This window comes from Artibeus jamaicensis, unplaced genomic scaffold, assembly GCF_021234435.1.
Source record: "Artibeus jamaicensis isolate MK-2021 breed Jamaican fruit bat unplaced genomic scaffold, CSHL_Jam_final contig_466, whole genome shotgun sequence".
NCBI lineage: Eukaryota > Metazoa > Chordata > Mammalia > Chiroptera > Phyllostomidae > Artibeus > Artibeus jamaicensis.
In genome coordinates this window covers 10036532-10049941 of record NW_026521844.1, presented here as the reverse complement: position 1 = coordinate 10049941, position 13410 = coordinate 10036532, and the positions used below count along the sequence as shown (strand labels likewise).

General features: G+C 37.4%; 1 protein-coding gene across 1 annotated transcript in view; it reads left to right on the top strand.

Moving 5' to 3' along the window:
- Positions 1–368: 368 nt before the first annotated feature.
- LOC128627745 (putative uncharacterized protein ENSP00000383407) overlaps positions 369–13410 on the top strand; it is an 82927-nt gene continuing 69885 nt past the window's right edge. Inside the window, exon 1 of the mRNA XM_053667235.1 lies at positions 369–1300. The gene's annotated coding sequence lies outside the window, so the exon portion shown is untranslated. The remainder of the gene's footprint in view (positions 1301–13410) is intronic.

Sequence of the window (13410 nt, the reverse complement as noted above, 5' to 3'; positions counted from 1 at the left end):
CAGGACACCCCTAATCAATCTTTTTTGGACAAATACAGACTGCTTCCATCACCTAACTACGGAATATCGCAAGCCTCTGTTATGGGAGGCTGTCCCAGAGTCACGAGTTCTGTTTGGGCTGTTACTACTGTGCTGGTCTGTGTAGTGTGTGTGCGGGTTGGTGGGTGGGGGTGGGCACTAGGTAGTTCCTTCAACATTTTCTGTTGTTGCCATTTTATTATTGTTTTATAGAAGTAAGTGTTTCCAAAGGGCAAAGTAGAATTAGAAATTTTATAAAATATTTTAATTCTTACTATGGCACTCTTTTTATAATGTCTAACCCTATTGCTTGACTTCCATAATTTGAATTTTACTCATATATGCTGGAATATTCTTTGTTCAACAAGGTGAATCTATATAGCAGGCAACTTCATTGCAATTGTGGGAATGATTACTCACCTAAAATAAATAATGTTATTTTGTATTTGCAGCTGTGTGACCTGAATTCACTGCTCTGGTTTGAACAGCTTATTTGGTAACACAGACAAACATACACCCTACAGGGAAGAGTTCAATGTTGTAGGATTCATAAGTGTATAGTACACAAGGAGCTGTAGAATCAAGGCCCTAGGGATGACTGAGAGGGAGTGGTCAAAGGAATAGCAGAAGACCAGGAGAAGGTGTTATCCATTCCAGGAGGGACACAGTGTTCGACTATGGCAACAGCTACAGAGAATGACATCACAATAACTATTGGATTGGGAAACTCTGAATTATTAATATTAATAACCTTGCATACTTTCTGTAGAATGATAGGGACAGAATTCTGATTGTAGCAGGTTGAAGAATATATGAGGTGACCAAGTGATTATAAACCAATCTTTGGAAGAACTTGGCTGTGAAAAGAAGAAGAGAGTGGTGATTAATTGAAGTAGACTGAAGGTCAGCAAGGGTGTTTACAAAGGCAGGGATGGGCTGACTTGTTGTATAGACTGATGGGAAGAAACAAGTAGAGATGAAAAGGCTGGAAATACATCAATTAGTAGTGTAAGGTTCTAGAAGAGATGCTGGGGAGGGGTTGAAATAATAAACATAGCCAGGAGTTTAACCTTACATTGTTCAGATAAAGAGAAAGTGTTTATATACCATACAAAAGAAGGGGTAAAAGAAGTTAGGGAGCTGGTAAGAGGAATGTGGTACTTGACATTTTTTCTCTGTTTTGATAGGCATTCCTGAAAACTCATTTTCATAGAGGAAGTCAGAACGTTTGCTGCAGATGCAACCCTGGGTCTTCAGCTGTGTGCTCCAGAAACAGAGGGTGGTAAATATAACTAGGGACTGGGAGTGAGGAAAAAAGGGAACCAATTTGGGGAATGGAGCTGTAAAGTTTATGCTGCTAATGATTTTCAAACATTTTTGGAAGCAATAGAAAAAGGAATGCAAAGAAAGTGAGTTTATTCTAAAATGCATTTTTATTTTGTTTTGCAATTTCCCCTCGCTGCTGTCATCTAAATTGTGTGGGTATCTGTTTTGAAAATATGAAGATTGCATCATGTATGTGGATTACTACTCATCTTTCCAGCAGTAAACAAGTCAATGAATGCTCTAGGTTTCAGTAAAGCAGGTTATTATTTCTTTACACTGACTTACTAACTTCTCCAAACCCTAAAATGTGTACCCTAATCATCTAACATCTGCCCCTCTGTGCAAAAAAAAAAAAAAAAAAAAAAGAATGAAAAGAAAAAGAAAACCAGAGCTCTCAACATTAATCCTAAAAATAGTCCTGTCCGACCTCTGTCTGCAAATTTAGCAGGCTTTAGTTTTTCAGATCTTCTTTTTGGTGTCTGGTTTCCTGAAGTTCAAGAGACAGCTGTCTGAGGCTGAGAACTAAGATGATGAACATGCAGATATCAAGGAAATGGTTTTGTACCAGCAACAGCTCCACTTATATTTAAGCATTTCCTCACTATTGCCTGACTATACAGCTTCCTAAGTTGCAATTTGTGCCAAATTCAGACAGGTTTTCTTACCGATGGGAGTGGTTAGAATTGCCTTCTTTAGCCGGTTTCAAGCATGACAAGATTTAATCAAATTAATCTCCAGATATCAGTAGTTGGTCATTTCAACTGTGTATCCTGTGGGAAAATCAAAACAAAACAAAAGGATGCATAGAGAATTTATAAATGAGACCAATAGAAAATACTACCCTCTCCCCTGCTTTAGCATGCAAAGAAGACTCGTTCTTATTTCTGGACAATAACACTTTGTATTTTAGCCAGTGTTTCCTTGTCAGTCTGAGGAAAGTAAAGCATTCAGTCTTCTCTTGCAGACAAAAAAATCTCTTGGGGATTCTAATAAGAATATGCTTCTTCTCTGCATATAAAAACAGGAAGCACCCTTGACTACTTGACTGACTTCTTTCTCTTTGTATCTGCTTGGCTAACATTTGGTCTTGATAAAATTGATTGAATCTTTATGGTCCAAGTGAAATAGAAGATGAAGCAATTAACCACTTAATTTAAACTATGTTAACAGTCAATCCAAGTAATTCTAACATTGGGCACTTTCACACCTTGAATTATTGATGAAGACACATCTATAAAGTAGAATATTGGTGATGAGTCAGTACCATACTGGGTCATTTAGGCCATAAAATAGACAGTTCAATTTTCTGATATTTGTATTTTTAATCCCTCTGGATAGCTTGTATTAGTGTTGTCAAATGGTGAAACTAGTCATTTTCAATCTTTTCCAACTTGTAATACTACATTGTTTAACTTTATGACATCCTCTTTCACTTCTGTATTCTATATAGCATTTTTATTATTTTCAAAATCCTCATCTGAGGACATGCTCATTGATTTTAGAGAGAGAGAAAAGGAAGGAGAGGGAGAGAAACATCAATGTGGGAGAGAAATATCAATATTGGAGAAAAACACTGATTTGCTGCCTTTCTCATGTGCCCTGACCTGGGACCAAACATCCAACCCAGGCATGTGCCCTTACTGGAAATGGAACAAATGACCTTTTGGTTTATGGGAAGATGCACCAGCCAACTGAGGCACACTAGCCGGGGTGCATTTTTGCATTTTAATAAGTGATTTTATACGTAGCTAATCATCATGCCACTTTGCTTGTAAATTTCTTCTTCTTGAGTTACCTAAAACCCTTCTGGTTTGCCTTAAAGGCAGATTCGGAAATCATTGCATTTTAAAAAAAGAACTATAAAGAATCCTAGGGAGCAAAAACTTATCTTAACCCTAGTTTGGAAAGAAGGAAACTAAAGCCAAGTGAGCTGAAGTGAATTACCGAAAGCCACACTGGTTACCACTAAAAAAATAGTTACAGTTGGCCCTGGCTGGTGTGGCTCAGTGGATTGAACACCAGCCTATGATCTGAAGAGATGCTGATTGGATCCCCAGTCAGGGCACATGATTGGGTTGCAGCCCGTGTGCCCCAATTGGGGACATGGGAAAGGCATCCAACTAAAGTTTCTCTCGCACATCCATGTTTCTCTCCCTCTCTCTCTCCAACCCTTCTCCCCTCTGAAAAGAAGTAAAAATAAAATCTTAAAAGAATAGATACTTGCCAGTTGTGTCTGTATTCATTGCAATGTGCCTTTGAAGCTCCTGTCATTAAAAGTCAGCATCTACTTCCTTACAGCTTGAATCTGGGCTTGCATTATAACTTCCGTTGGCTGAGAGAATGCAGAAGGAATAAGGGTGCCAGTTCTGCAGCAGTAGATAACTAATACATAATTTATTTTATTTTCCTTTTCAAAAAACTCTCAAGAGTGTTCTAGAAAATCAGCAGTACTCAGAGTGATATTTTTCCCCTCTACTGCTTCCAGCTACTTGGTAAATTTTCAAACATTTTCTTTCTTTGCTTGTATATTCTGTAATATCTTTCACATCTTCCACCTCATAAAATTTTCCGTGTTCTTTCCTCTTCTGTTTTTTGAGCTTTTAGGAACATCTTTGGCTGAAGTGGAATTTTTTACTATGCTATTGGGCATTACATTGCGGCACAAAGTTTTAATTCACTTAACAACTTCTAGTACATCTATTTATTTTGGGGGGGGCAGCAAGCAATGCTGCCAGCTATGTCCATACCAGCAGGCAAATTGCATGCCTTCAATTTGGGGATGAATACAAAAATATTCAAGAAAAGAGAGGTCCACTTGCTGTATTTGATAAGTTTCCATTTTTTTGTCACTTGAAGCCATGCATGTTAGCATAAGATATTTGTGGCCTGAATAGAATAATTTTATCTGCTACTTTCTATTTATTTTGGATATTTACTCATTCTTATCTGAGGGAAAGTATGATGTAATAAAATGAGCACTGAATTTTATAATTGGAAATCAGAGTTAAAACTCTAGATCATCTACCCCTTAGTTGTGTCACTAAGTTGTATCACTTAGTTTGGGCAAATAACTTCTCTTAAACCCAACTTCTTTATTACTTAATTGTTGTTTTTCTTTTTTGTTTTGGAGAATAGGATGCAGCATGTAGCATTTTGTAAGCTGCAAACTCCAATCTCTACTTCTCTTCTGAGACCTATATATTTGCAACTGCTTATTGGACATTCTCTGCTGGATGTTCCATGTACGGATCCATCTCAGCATGTACTGCTCAAGTTTTCATCTCCTCCTGACTTCCTTAATTTATTAAATGGTACTCGTGTCTTGCCAGTTATCTAGGTTTCAAACATCCAAATAAGTTTTTGATGGCTCTCTCTCCTTTGTTCCAAGAAGACATTCATTTATTTATCAATCTATACATTCAGCCAAGGCCTGTCAAATACCTGCTCTCTTTTCTGTTGCTACACATTGTCCATTTTCAGCTGCAGTCCTGTGTTTCAAACCAGACTTTGTTCCATCTTGTCTCTATTTCAAACTCTGCTCCTCTGGTGAAAGCATGCATCTTGGACCTCTCAGCCTAGGCCTGGACCAGATCTTATCACTTCTCTGTCAGTATTCTCCCCGGCCCCAGTGTCTCTTGTCTCTGGTACGAAGAACACTTATTCCTACTCTGTGCCTTTTAGAACCTACCCTATCTCCTTTCAATAACCATTTGTGCAGCTAAGCCATTTTGTCCCATCTCCATCTCCCTGGTGGAAGAAGAGACTCAGACACCCTCAGTATAACTGAGAGTGTTACCTAATCGTAATAAACACAGCCTCCTCATTTATGAAGTGAGAGGGATGCTGGCTACCTTACCAGGTCATTGTGAAATAAGATAGCACACGTGACTGGCACAGAGGAAAATCTCACAACCCAAGAGGTCTTCCCAAAGACCTGGACGTGATTGTATAACGCTAAACACAATACTCCTCACCTGACAGTTCAAAATAAAAGCAGCTTAGAATCTATTTAGGGAAATGAGAATGAAATGTTTAATACAATTGTGTATATAGATAAAATAGGAAATGCAGTGCAGCTGGGTGAGCACAAAGTGAAAAGCTGAGAAGTATGAAATAGGATTCCTCACGGAGGACAAGTAGGATGTATCTTTGAAAAAAAATAGAATTTGTAAAAAGAGAGCAGGAGAATGTTTTAAGTGTGGAGAATTACATAGGAAATACCTGAGAACAAATGAAGTGTGACATTGTGCTGCTAGTCTTGAAACGAGAGGATGTGTTTTGGGTTAAAGATTGTCTTTAGAGAAGAAAAGTGGTGTCTGTTACTGCAGACTTCTTTTGTATTGAATTTATTGGGGTGATATTGGTCAGTTACTGCAGACTTAAACCTCTTGTTCTAACCACAGAGAGATATAGGTGAGACAATGTTTCTAATATTATCCAAATTTTATTTTCAATAAAGGCTCTGAATTTTGTTGTGTCATTCTTAAATAGTCAGGTTAGGGACTTCATGAATTTGCAAATCTGTGATGTTTTATTAAGCAAATGGGGACTCAGCTTGCTTTCAGATGCATTGTTTTAAATCTAAAATAGTATTTGTGGAGGGAAAATTTGGCTGCATTTAACCAACCATCCTCCGAGGGAGGTTTCCTGTGTTTTATTTATGAACATTAGTTGTATTCCCCTTCTGTGTGAATTGGGCTAGAAAATCACAAATGCGAACACCTTTGGGTTTGTGCAATACAATCTCTGCATGTTTTACAAATGAGGAGCACAGAGAGAGGGAGGTTAAACGTCTTTCATGAGGTCTTACTCAGGGCCAAGATGAAACTTAAACTTCTCCTTAGGTTTTTAGTCTAATGCTTTAAAAAATACACTCGGAAGGACCTAGAATAGCTACTAAAGACAAAGAGCAGAGCCGGAGTATATCCACTATCAGATAGCAAGACTTGCTCTAAAGCTATAGTAATTAACAAAGTGAAATACTGGCAGAAAGGTAGGCCAGGGAAATATGACAGAGATTCCAGAAACACATTCACACTGAAATGGTGTCTTGATCTGTGAGAATGCCACCACACTTCAGTAGAGAATCGATGGTCTTCTCAATGAATTGTGCTGTGGCAAGTAGATGTATCACTCAAAAAAAAAAAAAAAGAAAAGAACCTGACTCCTACCTCACACCAAACACAGAAATTTATTTGAGATGAATTACAGACATTGTATATGACAGCTAAATTAATCAAGTTTCTAGAATAAAACATGAAGAATATATTCACCTGAAATAGGTAAATACTTCTTAACTTCTCTCTTTCTCTGTATCTCTTCCTTTGATACTGGCTGCTTAAATATGGGAGAACAATATTATCTGGGTTGACTAGTTAATAAATATAATGGTAATCATTTCTATGAATTTTTCCAAAATAGTATGTATTTTCATGTTCCACTATTCTAATTAATGCTTCTTCAAAATTTATGACTTCATTTGTCCTTTGTTTATGAAATTTTAGGAATGGACTTGAGACAATGAACGATTCTTTATTAGGCTAAGGCACTTCTTTACAATAAAAAGGACCACAAGATTTATAATTATTTCAATTTAATTTAAGGTGGCACCATCTGGGGCTAGTGTGGGGTCTGTACTATAATATCATGAGTCTGTTTCTCTTTCCTTTGTTTACTTTTGTCCATTAGACTCCATATATAAGTGAGATCATATGGTATGTGTCTTTCTCCAACTGGCTTATTTCTCTTAGGGTAGTACTCTCCACGTCCATCCATGCGGTCACAAAGGATAAGATTTCTGCATACAGGTCTTTTACCTCCTTAGTTAGGTTTATTCCCAGATATTTTATTTTTGTTTTTGCTATATCAAATGGGATTTTTCCCTTGATTTCTGCTTCTGCTGATTCATTGTTGGTATACAAAAATGCCTTTGATTTCTGGATATTGACTTTGTAACCCGCTGTTTTGCCAAATTCATTAATTAGTTTGAGCAGTTTTTTTGTAGAGTCTATAGGATTTTCCATGTACACTATCATGTCATCTGCAAACAGTGACAGTTTTGTTTCCTCCTTTCCTGTTTGGATGCCTTTTATTTCCTTTTCTTGCCTGATCACTGTGGCTAAAACTTCCAATACTATATTCAATAGAAGTGGTGAAAGTGGACATCCTTGTCTTGTTCCTGATCTTAGTGGAAAAGCTTTTAGTTTTTGCCCCTTGAGTATGATGTTGGCTGTAGGTCTCTCATATATGGCCTTTATTATATTGAGGAATGCTCCCTCTATTCCCACTTTGCTGAGTGTTTTTATCATAAATGGGTGTTGTACCTTATCAAAAGCTTTTTACGAGTCTATTGATATGGTCATGTGGTTTCTCAGACAAAGGTTTAATCTCCAAAATATACAAAGAACTTACATGACTCCACTCTAAGAAGACAACTAACCCAATTAAAAAATGGGAAAAGGATTTGAACAGACACTTCTCCAAGGAGGACATACAGAAGATCCAGAGACACATGAAGAGATGCTCAATATCATTAGCTATCAGAGAGATGCAAATTAAAACCACAATGAGATGCCACTTTACACCAGTCAGGATGGCTATCATAAACAAAGCAACAAACAACAAATGTTGGAGAGGTTGTGGGGAAAAGGGGACCTTAGTTCACTGTTGGTGGGATTGCAGACTGGTACAACCATTATGAAAAACAGTATGGAATTTTCTTTGAAAACTCAAAATGGACCTGCCTTTTGACCCAGCAATTTCACTGCTAGGATTATATCATAAGAACCCTAACACATCAATTTCAAAGAACCTATGCACCACAATGTTCATAGCAGCACAATTTGTAATAGCCAAGAGTTGGAAGCAACCTAGGTGCCCATCAGTAAATGAATGGATCAAAAAATTGTGGTAAATATACACAATGGAATTCTATGCTGCAGAGAGAAAGAAGGAGCTACTACCCTTTGCAACAGCTTGGTTGGAACTGGAAAGCATTATGCTGAGTGAAATAAGCCAGGTGCTGAAAGACAAATACCATATGATCTCACCTTTAACAGGAAGCTAAACAACAAAACAAACAAGCAAGCAAAATAAAAACAAAGACACTGAAATAGAAAACAAGGGGACAGCCACCAGAGGGGAGAGAGAAGGGAATTTAAGGGGGAAAAAAAAGGGGAGAAATTTGGAAGAAAAAGTATAAAGGACACAGGGACAATAACTAAGGGGGGTAGAAATGGGAGGGAGGTGGGGAGCACAGGGCGGGTGGGCTGGGATGGGAGAAATAGAAAACTGTACTTGAAAAGTAACTAAATAAAATTAAAAAAAATAAAAACAATAAAAAGTGAAAAAAAAACCCAAAGGATAAGATTTCCTTCTTTTTTATACCCAAGCAGTATTCCATTGTGTAAATGTAGCAGGGATGCATATATTTTTTAGAATTAGTGTCTCAGGTTTCTTCAGCTATATTTCCAAAAATGGGTATATAATTAAAGAACAAGATGCCCTTTCCAGGGTTATTAGAAATAAATATTATTTAAAGGGGAAAAAAGTCCAGGACCAACTGAAGAAAAAAATATATTTCCAAGATCTAAGTTTAACTTTCTAGCAATGCCATCTCTAGCTATGTACTCAAAAGAATAAAAAGCAGGGATGCAAATAGATTATGTGTACACCCATGTTCAGGGCAGCATTAGTCACAACAGCCACAAGGTAGAACATACCCAAGTATCCCTCAACGTATGAAGAGGTAAACAAAATGTTGTATGTACATATAGTAAATATTATTTGGCCTTAAACAGAGGGAAATTCCAACACATTCTACAACATACGTAAGGTCATTATGCTAAGTTAGGTAAGCCAGTCACCAAAGGACAAATACATGATTTCATTTACATGAGGTACATGGAGTAGTAAAATTCTAAGAGACAGAAAACACAATGGTCATTGTCAGGTGGTGGGGGTGGGAGGAATATGGAGTTAGTAGTCAATGGCTACAGAGTTTCAGTTTGCAAGATGAAAAATTTCTGGGGATGGATGGTGGTGATGGCTGTGCAACAGTGTGAAAATACTTGGTGCCACAAACTGTGTACTTAAAAATGGTTAAATGGTAAATCTTATGTTATATATATTTTACTACCATAAAATGTGCTTAGCTCAGTATCTTGCCACGTAAGAAATCCAACATTTTTCTTAATTAATGGAAAACAGCGATAAGAGAGAGCTTTGACCTACCACCTTTGAAAGGAAGGATGATCATTTTCTAGAGTGTGCTTCCTATTTTCAATTTAGTTAGCTAGACCTAGAGTTGTTTTCTGCATATTTTCCTCCAGATTTTAGGAATATTATCACCACCTTTGAAATTTGTTTCCGTAGATCAGGGTAAGTCTTATTCTCTCATTTTATTAGTCAAGATTCCTCACTAATATAGTCAACTGTTCAATGAAGACCTGTCTCATTTGATAAAGGTCCCTGAATCCCCTGGATTATGGCACGGATTTTGCTTTGTAATTATCTCCCATGAGAAACTGCCCAAACAGCTGCGAAGGCAAGAGCAAGCTACAAGGGACAGTGGTGTTTTTTACAGCAGCAAGGAGCTGAAGCTGACCAAAATGAATCTTTTCTGCTTTTCAGGGGTAAGCCTCTTCACGTGCACCATTTATACTCTCATTTTTATCTTATTGTGTCAACTAAAAGGATGAAATTAGGATATTCCCTAAACTTCCTATGAGGTAATACATTTACAGTCTGATAAGAAGGGCCACATCAGAAAGAGGAGAAAGGATGTTTTCATTAAAGCACATAAGCCAACACTATTCAAAGGCAAGTGATTTACAAAAATATATAGAGGCATATATATACATATTTATCTATAACAATTACTAGTTGTTTAACATTTTGATGCTGAATTTGTATAATATATAAACATTATTTTAAAGCAAGTATTATCTTCTCTTTAGTATGATAGTATGAGAAATATTTTTGCAAAATATGTTGCACTTGGGTTGCTTGCTTTGCTTTGAGACATCCTAGAAATCAAAATTTGTTCTGTGTTACTTGAATAATGAGTTTCATGCAGTGGTGAAACTTCTATGGAGGCAGCTTTCTGAGTCACACAGCACAGCAAATGTGAGACACAATAGATTAATACAGTCCTGCAGATGTGCTCATTCAAGGGTGTGAGCGAGCACCTCTCCAATTTTTGATGTTATTACTTTTTTCACTTATTATTTATTTATTCTTTTTTCTTTAGGAAAGGAGAATTTTTATTGTTATTCTGTTGTAGTTGTCCCAATTTTCCCCCCTTTGCTCTCTTCCACCCATCCGACCCCTGCCCCCACAGTCCATCCCCACACTGCTGTCCATGTCCAGGGGCCATTCATACATGTTCTTTGTCCAGGCCCTTCCCCTTCTTCCCACCACCATCCCCCTCTCCCCTCCTCTCTGGTCACTGTCAGTCTGTTCTATGACGCCTGGAGTAGATCAGCGAAAGTTAGCAGGTAGTCATAGACCTGGAAATACTTTATAACTCTAACCTGCTTTTTTGACCATCTGCCAAAGCTAAAAATGGATGTCAAAAATAATTTTATTCATTTCCATCTCTGTTTACAGCAGGGCATTATGTCTATTCATTGGCTTTTCAAGATGGCGTGGTGATCCTTGTCATTTGGGGAAATAAAATGGTTCAAGTTGACGTTTGTTTTCTTTTCAGTTGGCAAATAAGATTAACATAAGTGCTGGAGATGGATCTGACACAGGTTGTAACACCTAAACAGGAGGCGTTTTAAGCCCAGACAAGGGAATTAATCTTCGAGCATCTTGAAAAACAAAATGTGATCGTGGTTGTGGCAGGCAGAATTATCGGGTTTGTGTTGCCTATATGGCCCCAATTTACAAAATAACTGCCAGTCTCCCACTTTGCTTTGTGCCGTATAAATCTGACTAGAGAAATCCCATTTTAGGTGATTTAAGTGGTATTGTGCATTTTTTTCTAGTTGACCTAAAAGAGCTATATGTGGTTTTATATGAATATACTTCCCATGGAAATAAGCAGTGTAGCAGCACAGCTGACTGCATTCCGAATCTGCTCTGAGCGGCGCTATAATCAATATGCTAATGTCTCTGTACCTTAGCATGGCTTGGCCTGGTGGGGCATGCGCTTGTAATCCTGCCACTAGAGACTTACAGCCACATAACGAGCATGATTGTCTTTCTCTGTGATATGGAGAAAGGAGCAAAAACTCAAAAAGAATTGCTGCAAAGCCATGCCTCATAGACTCAAATTGACTGTAACTCTCTTCTTTTAAAGTTACTCTTAAAAAGTTGCTTTAATCATGTTGGATTAGACTGAACCATCAAGAGCACTGAATTATTTTGTTTGAGCATTCCAAAGTTTACATGTTTAGCTAAATTAATTGCTTTAATAAGAAAATATCTACAAAGTACTTGGAAAAATTATGGCCACCTTAAGTGTTATTTATTTCTACTGTGGAATAAATAGATAAAGTTATTTAGTGTGTGGGCTCCAAACCAGGGTGTTATGATACCCCACTGTGCTGTGGTGAGCAGTGAAAGGGGTGGGGTTACCTTTTTTTGGCCAGAAATTGTTCATATTTCAAAGCATGTTTTACCTTTGTATGAATGTAAAAATATGAAACACTGCATTTTAAAAAAGAGATTAAAAGCTACTAATTTAGTGGAAAGATTTCAGAATTATAAAGTGAAGGTATATATAAATATATTGACCTTTAAATCTCTAGAATGGTGATTTTATTTATTTATTTATGTATATTTTATTGATTATGCTATTACAGTTGTCCCATCCCCCCCTTTGTTCCCCTCCACCCTGCACACCCCCTCCCACCCACATTCCCCCCACTTTGATTCATGTCCATGTCTCATAAATTCTTTAGCTTCTACATTTCCCATACTACTTTTGCCTTCCCCTGTCTATTTTCTCCCCACCAGCTATGCTACTTATTCTCTTTATTTTCTCCCCTGCTCTCCTCCTCCCACTCCCCTGTTGATAACCCTCCATGTGATCTCCATTTCTGTGGCTCTGCTCCTGACTTAGCTGTCCTCTTAGTTTGCTTTTGTTTTAGGTGTGGTTCTTAATAACTGTGAGTTGGCTCTCCTTTCACTGCTCATATTTTTTATCTTCTTTTTCTTAGATAAGTCCCTTTAACATTTTATATAGTAAAGGCTTGGTGATAATGAACTCCTTGAACTTGACCTTATCTAAGAAGCACTTTATCTGCCCTTCCATTCTAAATGAAAGTTTTTCTGGATAAAGTAATCTTGGATGTAGGTCCTTGCCTTTCATGACCTGGAATATTTTTTTCCAGCCCTTTCTTGCCTATAAGGTCTCTTTTGAGAAATCAGCTGACAGTCTGATGGGAAATCCTTTGTAGGTGATTGTGCCCTTATCTCTGTCTGCTTCTAGGATTCTCTCCTTCATTTTAATCTTTGCTAATGTAACTATGATGTGCCTTGGTGTGTTCCTCCTTGGGTCCAACTTCTTTGGGACTCTCTGAGCTTCCTGGATTTCCTGGAAGTCTATTTCCTTTGCCAGATTGGGAAAGTTCTCCTTTATTATTTGTTCAACTAAGTTTTCTGCTTGTTGCTCTTCCTCTTCCCCTTCTGGTACCCCTGTAATTGGATGCTGGAACATTTAAAGATGTCCTGAAGGATCTTAAGCCTCTCCTCATTTTTTTGAATTCTTGTTCCTTTATTCTTTTGTGTTTGGTTGTTTCTTTCTTCTTTCTGGTCCTCTCCATTGATCTGAGTCCCAGTTTTCTTTCCATCACTATTTGTTTTCTGTGCATTTTCATTCATTTCACTTAGTGTAGCCTTCATTTTTTCATCTAATTTGCAACCAAAATCAACCAGTTCTGTGAGCATCCTGATCAGTGTTTTGAACTGTGCATCTGGTGGATTGGCTATCTCTTGGTTGCTTAAAAGCATTTCATAAAGATTACCACTAAGAAAAGCCAGTTGTAAGAATTAAACATTCCTTATTTAAGTGTAGGGTGAAATTGTAACTCTTTTGTTTTTTAAGAGAAATATAAG